We start from the raw sequence: 19,873 nt of genomic DNA on the forward strand, positions 1-19,873 counted from the left end.
TAAACATTTTGTGTTCAAAAATCCATCTCACATTTTACCACCTGAAATACCAAGGCTTAAGGAAAGGCAGTTTTGAACTGAAAGAACAAAAGGAAAGCTGAACTGGGATGAATGAGATGGATTCTGTCTGCTTAACCATGGTGGGGCTGGCAATCCACAGCAGGGCTGTTCTGTGCAACCATGCTTTCCGCCCCACGTGCAAAATGAAAGCAGTGTCCTCACATTTCTCTTTATGACTCTGAGAGCTTTGAGAATCATGTGTGCTTTCTGCTCCACATCAAGGTTGAGTTTTCCTTCTCTTTTGAAGTGTTAGGGCTCCTGCTCTTTTGTCGAATGCATGAAAAAAAACAACCTCTTTGCATATGGAAACCCCGTTTATTCTGAGGACTCTAAACTAAGGAAAGTATATTTCCACATTAAAGAAGTTGATACAATGAAATTTGGTATTTCAAGTTGTTTTGTTTTTGTTTGGGACAATTCTGCTCCTCCTACACACACACACTCCCTGGAAAGCCATCAGCAGAAGAAAAGAGGCCAGTCTCACTGTTGAAGGGGCTGTACTAACCCAAGACACTGTGTCCCATTTATCTCACAAGCAGAACCTTGGTAGAATTTGGCTGTGGTGCCAACCGAAAGTAAGTTGATGGCATCCTGTCGCCACCCCCTATCTGGGAGTTGGTTAGAAGTTCCTTCCATCTTAAGGGGCACACCCTATTTGCAACTGGTGTTGTTCCAGTTTTACTTACGCTGACTGACAAAATTATATGTTTCAGAACTCACCAACTTCTGAGAGTAACAACTGACCATGCAGGGGACACAGCCATTGGTAGTGACTGAAAATTCTCCAGCTCATAAAATAAATTTCTTAAATGAGATAGGCAAAGACTTCCAGACCCAGGACAGGCAGGGCCTGTGCTACACCCCTAATAAGCAGGAAGCAGCTATAGAAGAAATGATGATTCTGTGACCTTCAACATCCCTTAAGATTAAGGTCTGGAGTTTCTGAAGGGGGAATGATATAGGTAGGCAGGTAGAATAAAATTGATTAGATTTGTGAGCTGGAAGACCACGCCTTCACCATGCCCCCTGTGTGAACTCACGCCCCTACCTGACCACACCTGTATGCCCACCTGCCAGTCAGACCGCATAACCATTCCCCTTTGGGAGTAAATAGGAGGCCTTCTGGCTTCCACCCTGCCTCTGCTTTCCTGCCTGCATGCTTGCTCCACGTGGCTCCTTGCCTGCTCTCTGCCTGGTATGGACCCCACTTAGCTTCTAGACTTCTTTCCCCCCAATTAAAGCCCTCACTTTCCTGTGCATTTCTCTCACTGAGTAAAATCCTTAAAAAACTTAAAAAAAAAAAAAAAAGTTGATGGCATCTCTGCCAGCTCTTTGATTTTAAATGAGCCGTTTGTGTTCAGACTAATTTGCATATTGCTCATCACAGAGGTGATAGAGTGCACCTGTTTATAAGCAGTTTCCTTCCTGGGCCTGATTGCAATGACGGGTCCTGTCTCACCCTCTGAGATCATGCCCTGATTTCAAATACCACCCACTCTCCAAAAGTTTATAGAACATCAGGATGTCTGATGTGTGAGGAACACAAAGACAAACAAAATAACTACTTGTCACCTTCTTAACTCCAAATGCCAAGGAGACTGGGAGGCTGTCTGGTTTATAAATGGACAGCAATAGCTTAGAAACAGCACTGAATCCATTTCCTCAAATGGAACATCATCTTTCCATCATCTTAATCCCAGATTTCAGATAACTTACTGATGTTTCTGTGTGCCCTGTCACTCACCCACACAAAGCTACTGTGAAGTCCTAGAAATCCAAAGGCTATAGAAATATGCTCCAGGGATGCTGGACTGTTTTCTGAGAGCATCAGGTTTGTTTTCCTCAGGTATGGCTGTTCACCCTACATCCCAGTCCAGGGTTACTATTCCAAATCATGTGATATTTTTAGGGCCAAAAACTGCTCAGAACAAAATGTAGAACTCTTTGGAGAATAATGAGATGGTTCCAGTCTTTGGCTTCTTTCAGAAATCTGCTTTCACAATAAGATGCAATCAGTATATTTCCCAGTTTTTTGATAACTATTGAAATGGTATTCTTTCCCCCTTATTTTTTTTCAGGTGGGAAAAATAAAATATAGCGTTCTTAGAATGAATGAAGACTTACCCTGCCACCACTACCACCACCACCTGCTACTATTGAGAAAAGACAAGTGATTTTTTTATACCTAGGTTTTGCCTTAGGTAATTGGTACTGGTTGTCAGAAAGTGTGGCTGCAAAACATCTATTCTAAACCTACAACTACTACAGTTAGTAGCGCTGTCCCAGCACCTAACGAGTTCATAAATAACAGACTCAAGCAACAAGTAGCTTTATTCATTTACCTTGGTTCTCATTTCATCATAGTTTATCTTAGAGCTTATGACACACCAGGACACAGGATTGCAAAAAGTTGAGTATGCCGTGGATGTTTGAGGTTTTTGGTTTCAAGGTTTAGCACCAGGTGTTGAGTTAAATCTATTTTAACATTTTTTCAGGCTAATGTTATTCTTTGGTGTAAAACTTTGGATTCTCAGTCATACATTTGTTTTGACACGAGAGCATATTCAAAACTCTTTGCTGAGTTAAAATCTGGAACCATCTGCACCCTTTTGACTTATCTCAAAGCAGAGACTGAGCCCTTTTCTCCAGGCATGCTTTCTAGCTTACCTTCCACAGGAGAATGTCATCCTTAGCCCCCACCTCATTGTCTGTTGAGACAGACATCACTATTCAGTTGGCACTATACAGCTGCTGCGGTGCAGACTCTTTTCAGAAGATACACTGCCTCAAATTCTCAGCTGAAAGGAATGACATTTGGAAGGATTTCCTGGAGGAGAGAACCTATACATCCCTCCCAGAACTAACTTCTACTACCAGGTTAATCCAGGTCACAGAGAACTGGATACTTGAACAGCATTCTTTCAACTGGCTGTGGCAAAATATTGCTACTGAAATTGCATTTTGGCAAAAAGTAACCAGTGTATTTTCAGGGGCTGAATATTGGTAGTACAGAGATCTGTGAATGTGAAGATTTGAAAAATACTTAGGTAATGAAGCTCTTCATCTTGGCAATTGATTGAATGTGAGCTATGAGAAGAACAAAAAGAAGGAAGACCAGATTTCTGATTCACCTGATAATTGACAGATGACGGCATATTTAACACAAAAGGACTAGGGCTCAGATGGAGAGATACAGGGTTCGTGGTTGCATGTGAAGTGACTAAGTACTTCTGTACAGAGACATGAATAAATGTGTCAAAGATCAGGGGAAAAAATCCTAGAGCAATTGTCCATCATGAGAACATCTGAGCAATGTCACCAGTATCAGGGCCAGCACTGTGGTGCAACAGGTTGGGCTGCCCGCTGGGACAGTGGTATCCCACATAAGTGCTGGTTCAAGTCCCAGTTTCTCCACTTCTGGTCCTCCCACTCCCTGCTAATGCACCTGGGAAAGCAACGAAGATGCCCCAAGTATTTGGACCCCTGCCACCCATGAAGGAGACTGGATAGAGTTGTGTGTTCATGGCTTCCACCTGGCCCAACCCTTGCGGTTACAACCATGTGAGGAGTGAATCAGTAGATAGAAGATATCTGAACGCCCCCCCCAACTCCATCACTCTGCCTTTCAAATAAATTAAATAAATCTTTTATAAAAATCAAATTTAAAAAGTAACCACTTGACATTCAGTGGCATGAAATTGATAATGTAACCATTAAAACAGGAAATACGAAAGCCCAGCAATTTAACAGAGCTTAGGAGTAAACAAAGGATTCATGCCTGACAGATTAGTTATCAAATATAGATATTTTTATTTACGCAAACCCCATGGAATATTTCAATGAACGGGGAAGTCTAGATTGTGTGATCAAAAGAAAACTATGATGTCAAAGCAAGCATCTGCTAGTCAAGAAAAAATATCCACTCGAACAAATTAACAATAAGTATCTGTGTGGTGCATAAGTGAGAGGAGATATCATTTTCTAATACATTTCTATAGCATTTGAAGTTTTTTTCATGATCAAGCATTTTCAACAGAAGAAAATCCAAGATTAAAAAGAAAACAAAGTGGACACCTATATATCTTTCTAATAAACTTTTGCCCTTTCTCTGCTGCCTTCTTCAGTCCTCACCACCATTTTATGGAAAGCTGTTTTCATTTTACCTGTCTGTGTCTGTTGGACACAATAAATGCCAAAGGACCAGGGTTTCAGGGCAACACTGTCTGAAACTAGAACACAAGCTGTTCTGGGCAGGCTTGCTGCCTCTCTCCAGGCAATTACTCACCAGAAACGGAAAGCAGGCTCCCGGAGAATCCACTTGCTGGCACCCACAGCAGCCATGGCCCTCTGAGCCCTACAACCAAGGAGAAAGGACGCTTGATGTCAATTTCAGCAGCCCTGTCCACTGCCACACACAGTCTCTCCTGGGGCCATGACTTCTATCCCTGCTCTAAATTTGCAGTTCCACAGAGACTGCATCTGGAACCAAAAGGATCCAGAGGGGTCTGGATCAAGAGGGCATCTTCCCCCTGCCCTGGAAGGGCTGTTAGTTTCCCATGTGCAGAGAGAAACTGCTCCCCTGTCGCTCACACTGATGAAACTAATGGTTTCCTGATACTCCCAGGTTCACAGGCATCTGCTGTGCTGGCAGCAAGCCCACAGCGATGGTGGTGTGCCATGTTCACATGGGGGTGGGCATGGCTAGCAACCAGAGAGAGGTTTCAGGAGTCAGCCTAGAGACTGCAATGATGCCATATTTGCAGGAAGACCTCCTGGTAGCTAGCAAAGCCAAATGAGGAACACATGCTGTCACAGGCAGCATCTTTGCTGACAATTGACATAATAGCACCAAGGACAGTGCTATTCTCTATCTCTTTTTCTAGTTGGTCACGGGATGTGGAATTACACATCCAGAGGAGGAAAAGTCTAGCTAGCAGGACTTTTCTCTGAGTGACCAAATTTAGACAAAGGTAGAGTATTATTTATCGGGGACTTTCCCTGAAATACAAAGATACAGCTTGTTAAGCCAGGATCCAGGCCTCTGATGGAGCCCCGTGGATGGGAAATGTGCCTTCCACAGGCTTCTTAGAAAGGGTTGCATTAATACAATTGCAGCTGCATATGTGTAATTGCATAGGGCCTACCTACATTAAAAAATGACTGCTGGTGTCTTGCTAAATCTATCAATATTACCATTAGATCAAGCTGGAAAAGGGGGCAAATTTGTGGAGATTTGGAGCAAATACAGGCCAGTTGGCAGAATGAGCATCTTTCCCTTACCTATATATGAAGTGCCTTGGGTTGTTGGGAGACTTCAATAGTTGAGTCTTATTTTAAACACCAATAGCATCTCTCATGCTTTCTGTTCCATCGTCCCTCTACAAGCACACACACACACACACACACACACACACCCCTCCAGCCAAACTATTGTCCATACTGATCACTGCAACACAACACACAGCCCGATCACCACAGCTACCTGGAAAGGGCTCTTTCCTGCTTTCCACTTGTTTATGTGATAAAATGGAGCCAGTACAACCTGAGTTGGAATCTTAGTTTTGCTACTTAATGAACTGTACATCCTTGGGTAAATGCCTTCAATGTTTATTAAAAGACAACTCTTAAGTTCCTGATTGCTCATCTTCAAAGCATGATTCACACTCCTGCTCCATAGGGTTATTGGAGAATTAAATATAGATAATGTACTAAACAAATAACCTAGCACAATAATTACTACTATTACTGTTAAACTATTATTCTAGACTTTCTCAAAAGCATAGAACCCAGAAATTAATTGCCCACCTGGGTTCGAATCCTGGCTCTTTCTCTTGTAAACTGAGTCATTCTGATATCTTCATTTTACTTCAGTATATTCATATACAGAATGGGCACACATACCATGCCTGTCAACTAGGAAGTGTCATGTAAGCACTGGCCATTATTATTATTTTTTTTTTTGACAGGCAGAGTTAGACAGTGAGAGAGAGAAATAGAGAGAAAGGTCTTCCTTCTGTTGGTTCACCCCCAAAATGGCCGCTAGGGCCGGCGCACCACGCCGATCCAAAGCCAGGAGCTAGGTGCTTCTCCTGGTCTCCCATGGGGTGCAGGGCCCAAGCACTTGGGGCATCCTCCACTGCACTCCCGGGCCACAGCAGAGAGCTGGCCTGGAAGAGGAGCAACCGGGACAGAATCTGGCGCCCCAACCAGGACTAGAACCTGGGGTGCCAGCACCGCAGGCAGAGGATTAGCCTAGTGAGCCACAGTGCTGGCCCATTTTTTTTTAAATGAAGTTCCATTCTTTTTAAAGATTTTTGTTGTTTATGTAGTTATTTGAGATGCAGAGCAACAAAGAGAAAAGGAGATTCCATCTGCTGGTTCACTCTTCAAATGACCACAATAGCTAGATAGGCCAAAGCCAGGATCCAGGAACTCCATTTGGGTCTCTGACTGGGGGGGGGCAAGAGCCCAAGCACTTGGGCCATTGATACTGCCTTCTCAGGTGCACCAGCAGGGAGCTGGATTGAAAGCAGAGCAACCAGGACTCAAGCCAACACTCCAATACGGGATGCCAGCATGACAAATGGTAGCTTAATCCACTGTGCCACATCAGCCCACCCCTGACAAGGACGACACAATCCCCTCTCTGTGTTTCTTTAGCATCTTAACAGCTCCACACGACTTTAGTGCTTAGAATGTGTTTTCCCAACTGTGCTCAGCACCTGATAGGAGCTCATAGAGAGTTTGACGAAGATAATGAAGCAAGCACATGAGATATGGAATTGAGCCAGCACAAGGATGAGTGCACTTGACCCAGCCGTTGTATGGATAGATGGCAAAGCAGACTATCTTGATGGACTATGTGTAGGTGCCATCCACCATCCTCCAGCATGTGCTTTACCAACCCTGTGAATCAGGTCATCACTTTCCCTATTTACAGATGAGGAAACGAAAGCTTATTGAGATTAGATGACTCACCTTAGTGCACACAGCTGTGGGTATTTCAAGGTTCATCCTCAGGAAGCCTATGCTACAGCCAGTGCTCCAGGATTCTGTGTGGTGTCACTGGGTACAAATTGCTGAAGTGAGCTGAGCCTCCTCTCCTTAGTAGTGAAACAAGGATGACAAAGGTGACCTCAGAACCGCAGGGAGGACTAACTGAGGTGATTCACGGGCAGTGTCTCAGTGTCTCTCCAGGACCCAGCATGTCCTCCTCACACACTCAGCAAGCGCTGGGTGTGAAGAGTAGTTCTGAGTGCCCTGGTTGGTCAACCTACCTTCCACCCCGTCCCTGTGATGCCCATCAAACACAGACCTGATAAACACATACAGAAACCCAAAGCCCCTAACTCCAGGACTGATTCAATCAGCAGAAACTCGGTGGGTTTTCTTTCTTTGGCATTTCTTCAAGGATGCTCTAGTCTCAACTACAGCATCCATGGCACAGAGGGGCCTGTGCCCAAACTGCAGGAAAGGATGTTCTCTGAGACGCGGGCCCAAGTCTCTGGAGGTGGGGACTCTGTTCGGGACCTTCATTGGTGAGAATCACAGACACTGAACACCTGTCTCCCTCCTCTCCCATCCCAGATGCGCAGTCTGAGGGCCCCAGGTCCCACCAATCTCAGGTTTTTTTTCCATGGCACTGGATGCCTTCAACATAGACCAGATTCACTCTGTGAAATAGCATTTACCCGTCTCTTCCCCAGGCAGCAACACGGGCTCTGGCTCAGAGTTTGTCTCCACAAGCTCATCACTCATTTACCAACTCTTTCTAACCTCAGTGTTCTAAGTCTGTGAGCATAGGTAAATAATAATTACTCACAGAATTAGAGAGCCAAATGAAGTGACATTACGAAAATGCCTGGTTCCCAGTGGGCATTCAGCATTTTATTTGCCAACTTGTTCACTGATATGTTAGTAAGTTATACTGCAAGGGTTTACAAGCAAAAACTCATTTGACTGTCCTAATAACCCTAGTGAGATAGAGATTATTTTTAGTCCCATTTTATAGATAGGGATGTTGTGGAATGGAGAGGCTAAATAACTTCTCACTGGTAACACAGCTAGCAAGGGACAGAGCAGGGATTAGAAGGGAGGCAGATTTCATACTCCGGGCAGTCTGTTAAGTATTCCTTCTTGTTTCTTCCCCTCTATGTTTGACTTCTCTTAGCTCCCTGTGGCTAAATACGAGATCCCGACTTTTCCCCAAGTGATCTGTTGGGAGCCCACATCACTCTTCCCCATGGTGATGGCAAGGGTAGCTATAAGAAAGGGAACCTGATGTTAATGTTTCTGAGCCCCTCATGAGACAGCCCCTGCCTAATCTCCAGCCTTCATAATCAATCCTGCAACCCCTTTTGCTCCAAACTCCCTTCTCCTCCACTCCCAATGGCTCTCATTCCTTCTAACTCCTCCCAGTACCTTGTACATCACTTGCACTCACTGTAAATCCACAGAATCCAGGCAATATCTTCTATCAAATTCAAATCCCTTGTCACCTGGGTCACAATAATTGATTAACTTATTGTGGCCTGTACTCAACTACACGCTTTGGAAGGCAGGGACTATATCTTATTAATTTCAGAATCTCCAGTGTCCAGTACTTTATCTGTCTTAAACGAAGCATTCAATATCTGTTCCATGAATGAACAAAGGTTTGGGTGACTTGGAATCCTCTTTCCAACTTTTGTATTTCTCACTTTGTCCACAGACATATAATATCGGGACAGAGAGCCCAGGAAACCAGTTGGAAGTGTCAAAAACAGACTTCAAATACCTGAAGGGGAAATAGCATGGGAGTGGATCACTTTGGTTTACCACATTCTCTGATATTGCCAAGAATGTTCCTTAAAACCACATAGTCTCATAGAATGGCAGATATCCTAAACAGCACTCTGGCCTGAGAATCAGCCCTTAGGCATTCAGAACTGGCTGAAGAGCCCATCAGAGTATTTTAGGCATGGAAAGCCAAGACACTCTGGCAAAAAAAAAAAAAAAAAAAAAAAACACACAACAACCCTAAATGAAAGATCTCTGTGAGATCCCAGTAGAAAGAACAGGCCATCAAAGAAGGAGGTACCTTTCTTTTTTTTTTTTTTTTTTTTTTTTTTTTTTTTTTTTTTGACAGGCAGAGTGGACAGTGAGAGAGAGAGACAGAGAGAAAGGTCTTCCTTTGCCGCTGGTTCACCCTCCAATGGCCGCCGCGGCCGGCGCGCTGCGGCCGGCGCACCGCGCTGATCCAATGGCAGGAGCCAGGAGCCAGGTGCTTTTCCTGGTCTCCCATGGGGTGCAGGGCCCAAGCACTTGGGCCATCTTCCACTGCACTCCCGGGCCACAGCAGAGAGCTGGCCTGGAAGAGGGGCAACTGGGACAGAATCCGGCACCCCAACCGGGACTAGAACCCGGTGTGCCAGCGCCGCTAGGCAGAGGATTAGCCTAGTGAGCCGCGGCGCCGGCCAGGAGGTACCTTTCTCTGAAGGGAGGAGAGAACTTTCACTTTGACTATGACCTTGTCTAAATAAGATTGAAGTTGGTGAACTCAAAAGACTTCCATAGCCTTGGAAACTCATGACTAGAGCCTAGGGAGATTACTGACGCCATAAACAAGAGTGTCAAATTATTAAGTCAACAACAGGAGTCACTGTGCACTTACTCCTCATGTAGGATCTCTGTCCTTAATGTGTTGTCCAATGTGAATTAATGCTATAACTAGTACTGAAACAGTATTTTACACTTTTTATTCTGTGTTGGTACAAACTGATGAAATCTTTACTTAATATATACTAAATCAATCTTCTGTATATAAAGATAATTGAAAATGAATCTTATGTGAATGGAATGGGAGAGCCAGCGGGAGGTGGGAGGGGTGCGGCTGGGAGGGAAGTAATGGGGGGAGGAGCCATTGTAATCCATAAACTGTACTTTGGAAATTTATATTTACTAAATAAAAGTTTAAAAAAATAAATAAAACCACATAGTCTGAATAGAAAGGTAACGTTTGATTGATCTAAGAGGAGTTATTCACCAAAATGATGGGTTAGATTGTTTATGTTTGATCTTTTTACAAAGAAAGACAACACTGCCTGCTAGAGGATATAATTTTTGGTTTTAAAAAAGATGTAAACATCAATGTAGCCTCAAACATGTTGTGAGTACCCAATAAAATAGGGTTGGCCCTAAAGTAACTGGATGTACTGTTTTAAGTTATACCTTTTTTGCAAAAGTAAGCTAGTTAATAGAGCCACACAGCACACATAAGTGGAATAGAAATAGTCACAATCTCCCAAATTGATCCCCCAAAGTGAGTTCTGATCATTGTTATTTGAATATAGAAAGATCAGAAGAGCACAAAAATGAAAAATTCTGCTTATACACCTAATGTAGTAGCATTTCTGCTTTCAGATTCTCTCTGACCTTTCTGAGAAATGTATGTGTTCCAAATTATCTTTTCCAACAATCACAATATTCAAGAAATTTTTCTCTGATTGCATAGTCATTAGGAGCCCAAAATAATGCCTAAAAGAGCACTTTAAAGCTACTTTTGATAATTCAGCCAAACATAAACTGGAATAGGAAGAGTGTCTCTCAAGTTTTAAGTACCCAAATATGATGATCATTTTTACCTAAAAAACATGATGCCACCAAAATAAATGTATATCAAGACTTGAAATTACAAATTCAATAGCACAATATGTAGATACATGAGCTTCTGTGTGTATCTGAGGATACAAATTTTGGTTTTTAAAATCATATTTTGATTTGAAAGAGAGAAGGAGATGTTCTATCCACTAGTTTACTCCCCAAATGCCCACAACATCCAGGGCTGGATCAGGCTGAAGCCAGGAATCAGGAACTCCATCCTGGTTTCCCATGTGGATATCAGGGGCCCAAACATTTGAGTTATCACTTACTGCCTCCTAGGGTGCACATTATCAGGGAGCTGGAATCAGAAGCAGAGCTAGGATTCAAACCCAGGCACTCTGATATGGGATGCAGGGTCCCAAGCGGCATCTTAATCTTTGTGCCTGTCCAGTAAATTTCTGTTGAGACTATTTGAATGGTTTCTTTAAGCAGTAAGTCATAGTATTAAAGAGAGAGAGGAGAGAGTGCCAATTTAAATGACTATTTAAGATAAAGCCATTTTCTCCAACATTGCTTCCATGGCAATGCTCTAATTAACAAACAGTGGGATGTAGTTTGGTAATTGGCTGTCATATCCAATTTTCATAAAAAAAAAAAAAAACCACTGTATATCCCAGATGTCTCCACTATACATTCCACTCTATGTTGGAAAATAAAAGAGATTTTGCCCCAACACTGACAGAATAGTGATGAGAACCAAGCAATAGTTTACTCTCTTGTCCCCTCAAAATTAAGACTGAGGCTACCTTTGTGGATCTCGGCCCTCATTCAGGGGACTGGCCTCTGGGCTTGCTCTCCAGCAGGTGGAAAGCATTGTTATCCTCAAGGCTCAGATCAAAGGAAGAGCATTTTCCCCAGGGGACATCCTCCAGCAGCTCTTGCAGTCATCCACAACCCTTCTGCAGGGCTCACACTTAAAAACAAAACGCCAAGTGAAATAATACAGTCACGGGAAATAGATGAAATTGGAGGGGTTAATAGAAAAAGAGAAGAAGTAGTCTGATAAACCACTAACTCCATGCCTGTTTTATTCAGTTACAATAATAAATAATTTAACATAATTTATGTGCATTTAAAAGGCTAGGCAATAGAAGCTCCAAAGTAAGCATGACTTTCACAAACCTGATATAATACCTATCTAAAAACAATTCATATTTATTAGTGGAATAAATCCCTAAAATTCCCTTCTAAAGGCTTATCAAACCAAATTGGGTCCCAGCCCAACAAATCGAATTAGAAATCCATGTAAGGCTGCTAACTGAGTTATTAAAGTGATCTGCATGGATATTCCCAGTCCGTCCAGAAACCGTCTATGTGGACATTTAGTCAAATGCTGCCCTCTAGTGAGAAAACTCTTTAAAAGACCTTTGGCTCACAAAGCACTGATGGCTTCAAAGATACCTGAGTATGAACATCAAATAGAATCTTCAAATTCAAACCTGTTATTCTAGACTAAAATATACAATTCATTTTTATTTTATTGATAATTCCTTTATCTTCTTTCTAAAAATATTTTAGAACTAAATATTAAAATTACAATAGCAGGGCAGGTGTACTCATGTGGCATTGATATTTTCAGACTTGATAATTTAATAATAGTAACTGATATTAAATTTGTATATGTTTCTTTTGTGAATCAAATAAATAATTACTGTATGGTAATACAGCTTTCCACCACCAACTAGAAAACATGGAAGAAGTAGTAGATACTCCACAGAATTACTGTGTTAATGAGCAGTGATTTACTTCTAGATATTTATTTTGCTGTAAAAGGCAAGAATTCCTAAACAACCCAGGAGTGTGGCTCTGTCCTCAAGTAGAAAATTCAACTAGTCACTTCTAACTTAGTAGAGGGAAAAAAAAGGAAGATCTCTACTTCAAACTTCTTCACAGAATTTTGATACATTTTACGCATGCTAGGTGCAGGAAGAAGCACCTAGCATTTTTAAAAATTGTTTGCTAAACTTTGAAATTGTGACAACACAAATTTTCTTCTTATGATACCATCTTCCTATGAGATCTTCATCCATTAATTCATTCACTCATCTTTTATGTCTTTTAATAAGGCTTCATGACTGCCCACTGGAAACCCACACTTTCAGTCTCACTGGAAATAACAACAATGGACCTAGATCCAAAATCAACGCATCCTTCAACTCTGAGGGAAACGGGGTGCAATCAGGTGATTACAGAATACTACAAACGCTTAAGAAGGGGATAGACCTGGGCTCTCTGGGAGACCAAAGATGGAACATCTGGTCCAACACTGGGAATGCAGGAAGGTGCAGATCCCCCATGGAAGTAATGTTTGTGCTTCCATGGGATCCTACAGCCATTTGAAACCCCTCCCAAAGCACTGCACCACAGACTAACCAATCCCTTCCACCAGGACCAAGTTGCTGCAACAGTTTTGTGCTTCCCATATTAGATCATTCCACACATGCTGTGATAGCAGTTCTACACACAGCACCAGACACACTGATATTTTAATTAAATCTCTCCATAACTGTGAATTGAAATATTCTTGTTTTAAGTATATTTGCTTAACAGAAAATTTTGTTCTCCTTTCTTAATTTGAAAGATTTTTTATTTATTTGACAAAGTTACAGAGAGAGGAGGATGTATATATATAAATATATATATTAATAAATATAGAGAGAGAGAGATGGGAGGGGGGAGGGAGAGAGGATAGAGAGGTGTCAGAAAGTCTTCCATCTGCTGGTTCACTCTCTAAATGGCTGCAATGGCCAGGGCTGGGCGAAGCAGAAGCCAGGAATTTCTTCTAGTTCTCCTACGTGGGTACAGGGGTCCAAGGGCTTTGACCATCTTCCACTGCTTTTCCAGGCCATTGACAGGGAGCCAGATCGTGGGTGGAGCAGCTGGGACTCTAACTGGCACCCACATGGGATGCCAGTTGTTACAGGCAGAGGCTTAACTTGTGACACCACAAGGCTGGCCCCACCTTTCTTTATTTAAACACATCTACAGAAAAGTATGTCTTCCATTTTCTAGAAAAATAAGAAAGCTGGAGTTATTTTGTAATTATACACTCTCCTTGTGTACTTCGGTACAGCTATAGCATCCTATGTGATCTTCTACAAGTCATGTATCAATGACCTAAGATTTAGCTCAAATATTCTCTACGTTTATGAACAGTGCCATATATAAAAAACCACTCCTCATTTTAAATATTGTACTCACTGTTGACTACTGTTGGCCTTTGGCTTGTCGCCATGGTTGTCACTGCATACATAAGAGAAACATTCTTGCTTAGGAAAGATTTTATCTTGTCTTTTGTGATAAATTTTTAGTCATTGAAAAAGGAAATAAAAATGGACATTTTGGGAGAAACATCTAAAGTCCTTGTTCTGGATAAAAACATCAGCATTATATCAAGAACACATCTCTGTAAGAAGAATGATGTTGGAGCCGGCACTGTGGCACAGTGGGTTAAAGCCCCAGCCTGCAGCACCAGCTTCCTATATGGATGCCAGTTGAGTCCTGGCTGCTCCTCTTATGATCCAGCTCTCTGCTATGGCCTGGGAAAGCAGTGGAGGATGGCCCAAGTGCTTGGGCTCTTGCACCAGCGTGGGAGACCTGGAGGAAGCTCCTGGTCTCTGGCTTCCGATCAGCTCAGCTCTCGCCATTGCAGTCATTTGGGGAGTGAACCAGCGGATGGAAGACCTCTCTCTCTCTCTCTCTCCCTCTCTCTCTCTACCTCTGCCTTTTTCTGTAACTCTGTCTTTCAAATGAATCTTTAAAAAAAAAAAAAGAATGGGAAACTTGCTAAATGAGAGATTTTTTTTATGCTCCTTTAACAGTTTCTCTGAACTTAAATGTGCAGGTGGAAAATTACATCAGGATATTTTTATTTGCCTTTTTAAAAAATTTATTTATATGAAAGGCAGAGTTACAGAGAGAAACAGACTCTCCCTTCTGCTGGTTCACTCCCCAAATGGCTGTAACTACAGCAGCTGGGCCAGACCAAAGCCAGGAGCCAGGAGCTTCTTCTGGGTCTTCCACATGGGTGCAGGGGCCCAAGCACTTGGACCATCTTCCACTGCTTTTCCAGGCACATTAGCAGGGAGCTGGATAGGAAGTGGAGCAGCCAGGACTCAAATCTGAAAACATATGAGATACTGGCGCTGCCAGCCAGAGCTGTAAGCCACTGTACCACAGTGTCTACCCCTTTTATTTGCCTTTTAAAATGTGTCTTTTATAGGCTGTTATTTTTGATAAATGCTTTGAAATTCATGTAAATGTATAAGACTGTTAAAATAGAACTACAAAAAGATATATCAAGGAGAAAAATGTAGAATAGTCTCAATGCAAACTGTGTAGTAGTAGGTTCACTAACAACTTGTAAATGTTACTCCAAGCTTTGAAGAATGGAAAATTGTTTAAAGTAGGAGCAAGGCTCTCACATGAAGAAATAGGATATTTGTGCTCTATTAAAGAATGTAATAAGTTCCTGTGTTTGAACTTCCTCATCTGTCCTGTTTCACATGTGTCACTGAGCATGTGTAGATTCATGAGCTCATCTCCATGAATCCATATTGAAAACCACAGCAAACTGACAGCCACCTACATATTCATCAATGGGGGAAGAACAAGAAAAATCTGGTGTATTCATATGATAAAATACAACACAAAAATAAAAAGAATAGCCTGGAGATATATGAGAGAGAGATCAAAATGTTCATGGAAATAGAATTCAATAAGTTTATTTTGGTGAAAAATTTTTGAAACCTATGCATACAAGGAGTCTTCAAAAAATTTGTGAAAAATGTGCAATACGGGACTGGTACTGTGGCACAGTAGAGTAAGCCTCTACATGCGGCACCAGCATCCCACATGGGTGCCAGTTAGAGTCCTGGCTCCTCTACTTCCTGTCCAGCTCCTTGATAGTGGCCTGGGAAAGCAGCCAAAGGTGGCCCAAGTATTTGGGCCCTTGCACCCATGAGGGAGGCTGGAAAGAAGGTCCTGGCTCCTGGCTTTGGATTCAGGGAGTGAACCAGTGGATGGAAGACTTCCCTGCCTCACCCTCCCTCTGTCTGTAACTGCCTCTCCAATAAATAAATCACTTTTTAAAATGTGTATTATGAAAAAAGCTATGTGTGAATTTCAAAATTTTTCTGCACCAAAATAAACTTATCTTTATTTCTATTTTTCCATGAAATTTTTGAGATAGACAAGATATAGACAGATATGGATGTTCATAAAGTACCATGGATAAATCTCATAAAGGCATTATAGTTGAGAAAAAAGTGCAAGATACAGAATGATATGTGATTGCATTATTAGTTGTATTTTTATAGCTTTTTTTTTCTTTTAATTTGAAAGCAGACAGATATCTCCCATTTGCCAGTTCACTTTCCAAATGCCTGCAACAACCAAAGAGTTGGGTCAGGCCCAAGCCAGGAACCTAGAACTCAATCCACTTCCCACATGTAGGCAGGAAGCTAACTACTTGAGCTGTCACCTGTTGCCTCCCAATGTGTGCAGCAGGAAGTGGCAAGCAGGAGCAGAGCCGGGACTAGAACCCAGGCATTCCAGCATGGGATGTGGGCATCTCAAGTGACATCTTAACTTCTGCACCAAGCAGCTGCCCTGCACTGCTGATGCTTTTAAAGAGCACTCGTGCTATATGTTGTTTAAGGATTACATATATGAGTATGTGTGTATGTATAACTCTTCTTAATTTTGCTTGAGAGACAGAGAGCTCCTGTGCATCGTTTAGCTCTCATGTGGGTGGCAGGAACTCAATTACTGGAGGCATCATCTGCTGCCTCCCAGGGTTTACATTAGCAGGAAACTGGAGCCAGGATGCTGGGCACTGTAATGTGGAACACAGAGATCCTAACCCAGCATCTTAACAACTAGGGCTAGGACCTGCCCTCCACCCCCGGAACTTTTTTTAATGGACAATGATTGTTCCTCAATAAAGACATAAAGAAATGAAACTCAAGGTAAAAGGGGACTATAGTCAATTATTTTATTGATTATAAAGGACTAGAAATAGTAGGGACTATTAAAGGACTATTAAGTGGTGAATTGTGAGGGGACTAGCAAATGTGAGAATGCAAAGAATCAACCATTAGCTCTGAATCCTGGCAATAAGGGTGAACCCCCCCTTTTTCTTTGGGGATATCTCTTTTTAAATTGTATCTTTTAAATTTATTTTATAAATTGTTCTCACCTAACAAAGTAAAAATTAATAGCAAAAGTAAAACATATTGTTAAAATGGGATGGGTGCTGTGGCCCACAGACCATTCAGTCTATTTTATGATCGTTGCCTGTTCATCAGTTTACAAGATCAGCTGACCATGGGGCCAGTCTATTTGATGGGCGAGGCAGATATCTGCACGGGTAGATTCTGGGTGCAAGTGCAGAGATGCATTCTACTAAAAGAAATCTGCCAAGATAATCATTTCAATTCTAAGTTTCTCATTTGACACCAAAGATAGTTTTCCTGATCTTAGCTTCACAATGCAGACTAGTAACACTATAGGATCGCAGCTCTGATCTCTAGCTCCAATCTTCAAATCAAATCAGGACTTTCATAATATTTTTAAATGAGGGGGTCAACTAAATCCCTTCATGGTCTTCACGTTCACAGTGGTCCAAGGTGTTTTTTCCCATTTAAAACTTGACTAGAATCCCTCTGGATCTATAATCCCATAGAATCAAACCTGGAAAGTATGGGATTTGACTTGTTCAGAAGTCACTTAAGATATTCACAAAACTGTTCACAGAAAATGAAAAATGAGACATCATATATATGAGTACTGGTTTGAGTCCCAGCAGCTCTACCGATGCAGCTCCCTGCTAATGTGCCTTGGAAGACAGCGGAAGGTGGCCTGAGTATTTGGGGCCTTGTCACCTACGTGGGAGACGCGGGTGGAGTTCCAGGCTCCTGATTTGAGCCTGGCCCAGCTCCAGTTGTTGTGGCCACTTGGAGAGTGAACCAATGGATGGAAGATCTTTGTCTCTCTCTCTCCCTCTAACTCTGCCTTTCAAATAAATAAATCTTTCTAAAAAAATGGAAATAAGGGTCCAGCACTGGGGCATAATAAGCTTAGCCTCTGCCTGTGCCACCAGCATTCCATATGGGCACTGGTTTGAGTCCTGGCTGCTCCACTTCCCAGAAACTCCTTGCTGCTGCACCAGGGAAAGCAGTAGAAGATGGCCCAAGTCCTTGGGTCCCTCCACGTGTGTGGGAGACCCAGAAGAAGCTCCTGGCTTCAGATCAGCTCAGCTCTAGCCATTGCAACCATTTAGGGAATGAACCAGCATATGGAAGACCTTTCTCTCTGTCTCTCCCTCTGTCTGTAACACTACCTCTCAAATAAACAATAAAATCTTTTTTAAAAAGTATTAAAAATGAATAGCTGCTAAATATATATTCAAATTCTTACCTCAGGGGCCGGCGCTGTGGCTCACTTGGTTAATCCTCCGCCTGCGGCGCCGGCATCCCATATGGACACCAGGTTCTAGTCCTGGCTGCTCCTCTTCCAGTCCAGCTCTCTGCTGTGGCCCGGGAGGGCAGTGGAGGATGGCCCAAGTGCTTGGGCCCTGCACCCGCATGGGAGACCAGGAAGAAGCACCTAGCTCTTGGCTTCGGATTGGTGCAGCGCCAGCTGTTGTGGCCATTTGGGGAGTGAACCAACGGAAGGAAGACCTTTCTCTCTGTCTCTCTCACTGTCTATAACTCTACCTGTCAAATTTTTTAAAAAATTTTTTTAATTAAAAAATTTTCTTACCTCAATACATAAGAGAAATGAGATATACAGTTATACTGAAGTATCTTCTTTGCTTTACATTTTAGATTGACATAGAACATGAAGTCAGATGAGGTCATTTAATGCATGATTAGAGTGTAGGAAATCACCCACTCTTATCCGATACCAGAGGGAGTGTAAACTGGTACAACCCTTATGGGAGATAATTTGGCAATACCCATCAAAATTCCAATTTTCCTCTTTTCTTTCAGCAGCAGTGGCATTTCTGGAACTTTATCCTCCAGATATTTTTCATGGGTGTATGATGTCACATGCAAAAGGCTGTTCTTGATGCAGGATTCTTAACTGCAAAATACTAGAAGTCCTTTAAGCTTCCACCAATTAAAGACTAGTTTAATTAACCCTAGTAAATCATAAAATGAAATACAAGGCTGCCATAAAAAAGAGGAAGAATGAGGAAGCTGTCATGCTTTGATATAGAAAATTTCCGAAACCAATGAGAGAGAAAGATCTAGAATGCAGAGCAGTGTGTGAAGAACACTGTCATTTGTAGAAAAGGAAAGACAATCTGGGCATAGGTGAATCCTAAAGGACAGATGAGAAGTTCACGGTGCCAGTGAACCTGAGAAGCACAGCACAAGGCGTCAGGAAGAGAGCCCTGAAGCATGCATTGTTTACTGTATTTGCTATTTTAAATTGTGAACCTTGTGAATGCACTACTTGTTTTTTGAAACTTAAGTGACTGCATAATTTTAGCTATAATGGTGAGAGACCTTTGAAAGATATACTAAACTTTAACAGATGCTTCTAGTAAATGTAAAGAAGACCTTCCCCTCAAAAAAATGAGAAGTGAAGAATATAAAAAGAGGAAATACATCCCAAGAAAGTGGTAAGAAGGGTAACTTGTTCAGAGCCTGGCATCATTTGGTCACTTCTAGCCCTTTGTCTCAGCTAAAGTTGCCAGACAAAAATCAACCCTGGATTTCTTAAAAAAAAAAAAAAAAAAAAAAATTCACTTTCGTGGCTCAAAAATATATCAACATCTGCAATGTGGAACCAACAGCTAACTCTAGCCAACATAAACTGCACATTTCAAGTAGATGAAATCCACATAGCAACTGCGATTGAAATTATGAGTTGGCATGAGAGATGCCGTTCACCTTAGCAGACAGTTGCCACGAATTTGCATCTGATTGCTGGTTAATGCTTTATTTTAGCCCATGAACAAGAAGGTGATTGTGAGGTTATGAGTTTTACAGATAGATAGCATGAGCTGGAACCCTCAAAATAGATAAATCTATTTTTTAGTATTATACTTGATTACATTTCTCTACAGAGGAATCAACTGCTTTTGAAATATCTGTGTTATTCTTACTTTTGTTGTTATTTAGTCTTCAGGTGCTTTGCCACACATCAATATGTCATCATC

At 42.0% G+C, this 19,873-nt stretch overlaps 1 long non-coding RNA gene across 2 annotated transcripts in view; it reads right to left on the minus strand.

Annotated features, from left to right (window-relative positions):
* LOC149125626 (uncharacterized) overlaps positions 1-19,873 on the minus strand; it is a 61,438-nt gene that overhangs the window by 38,872 nt on the left and 2,693 nt on the right. Inside the window, exons 2-3 of one of the 2 annotated variants that reach the window (XR_016236729.1) lie at positions 7,039-7,163; positions 4,346-4,414 (exon numbers count right to left, since the gene is read on the minus strand). This is a non-coding gene — a long non-coding RNA (uncharacterized LOC149125626). The remainder of the gene's footprint in view (positions 1-4,345; positions 4,415-7,038; positions 7,164-19,873) is intronic. The other variant, XR_016236728.1, reaches the window with a different exon arrangement.

The sequence above is a fragment of the Oryctolagus cuniculus genome, chromosome 7, assembly GCF_051225735.1.
Source record: "Oryctolagus cuniculus isolate XC-2025 breed Fujian yellow rabbit chromosome 7, ASM5122573v1, whole genome shotgun sequence".
NCBI classification, from domain to species: domain Eukaryota; kingdom Metazoa; phylum Chordata; class Mammalia; order Lagomorpha; family Leporidae; genus Oryctolagus; species Oryctolagus cuniculus.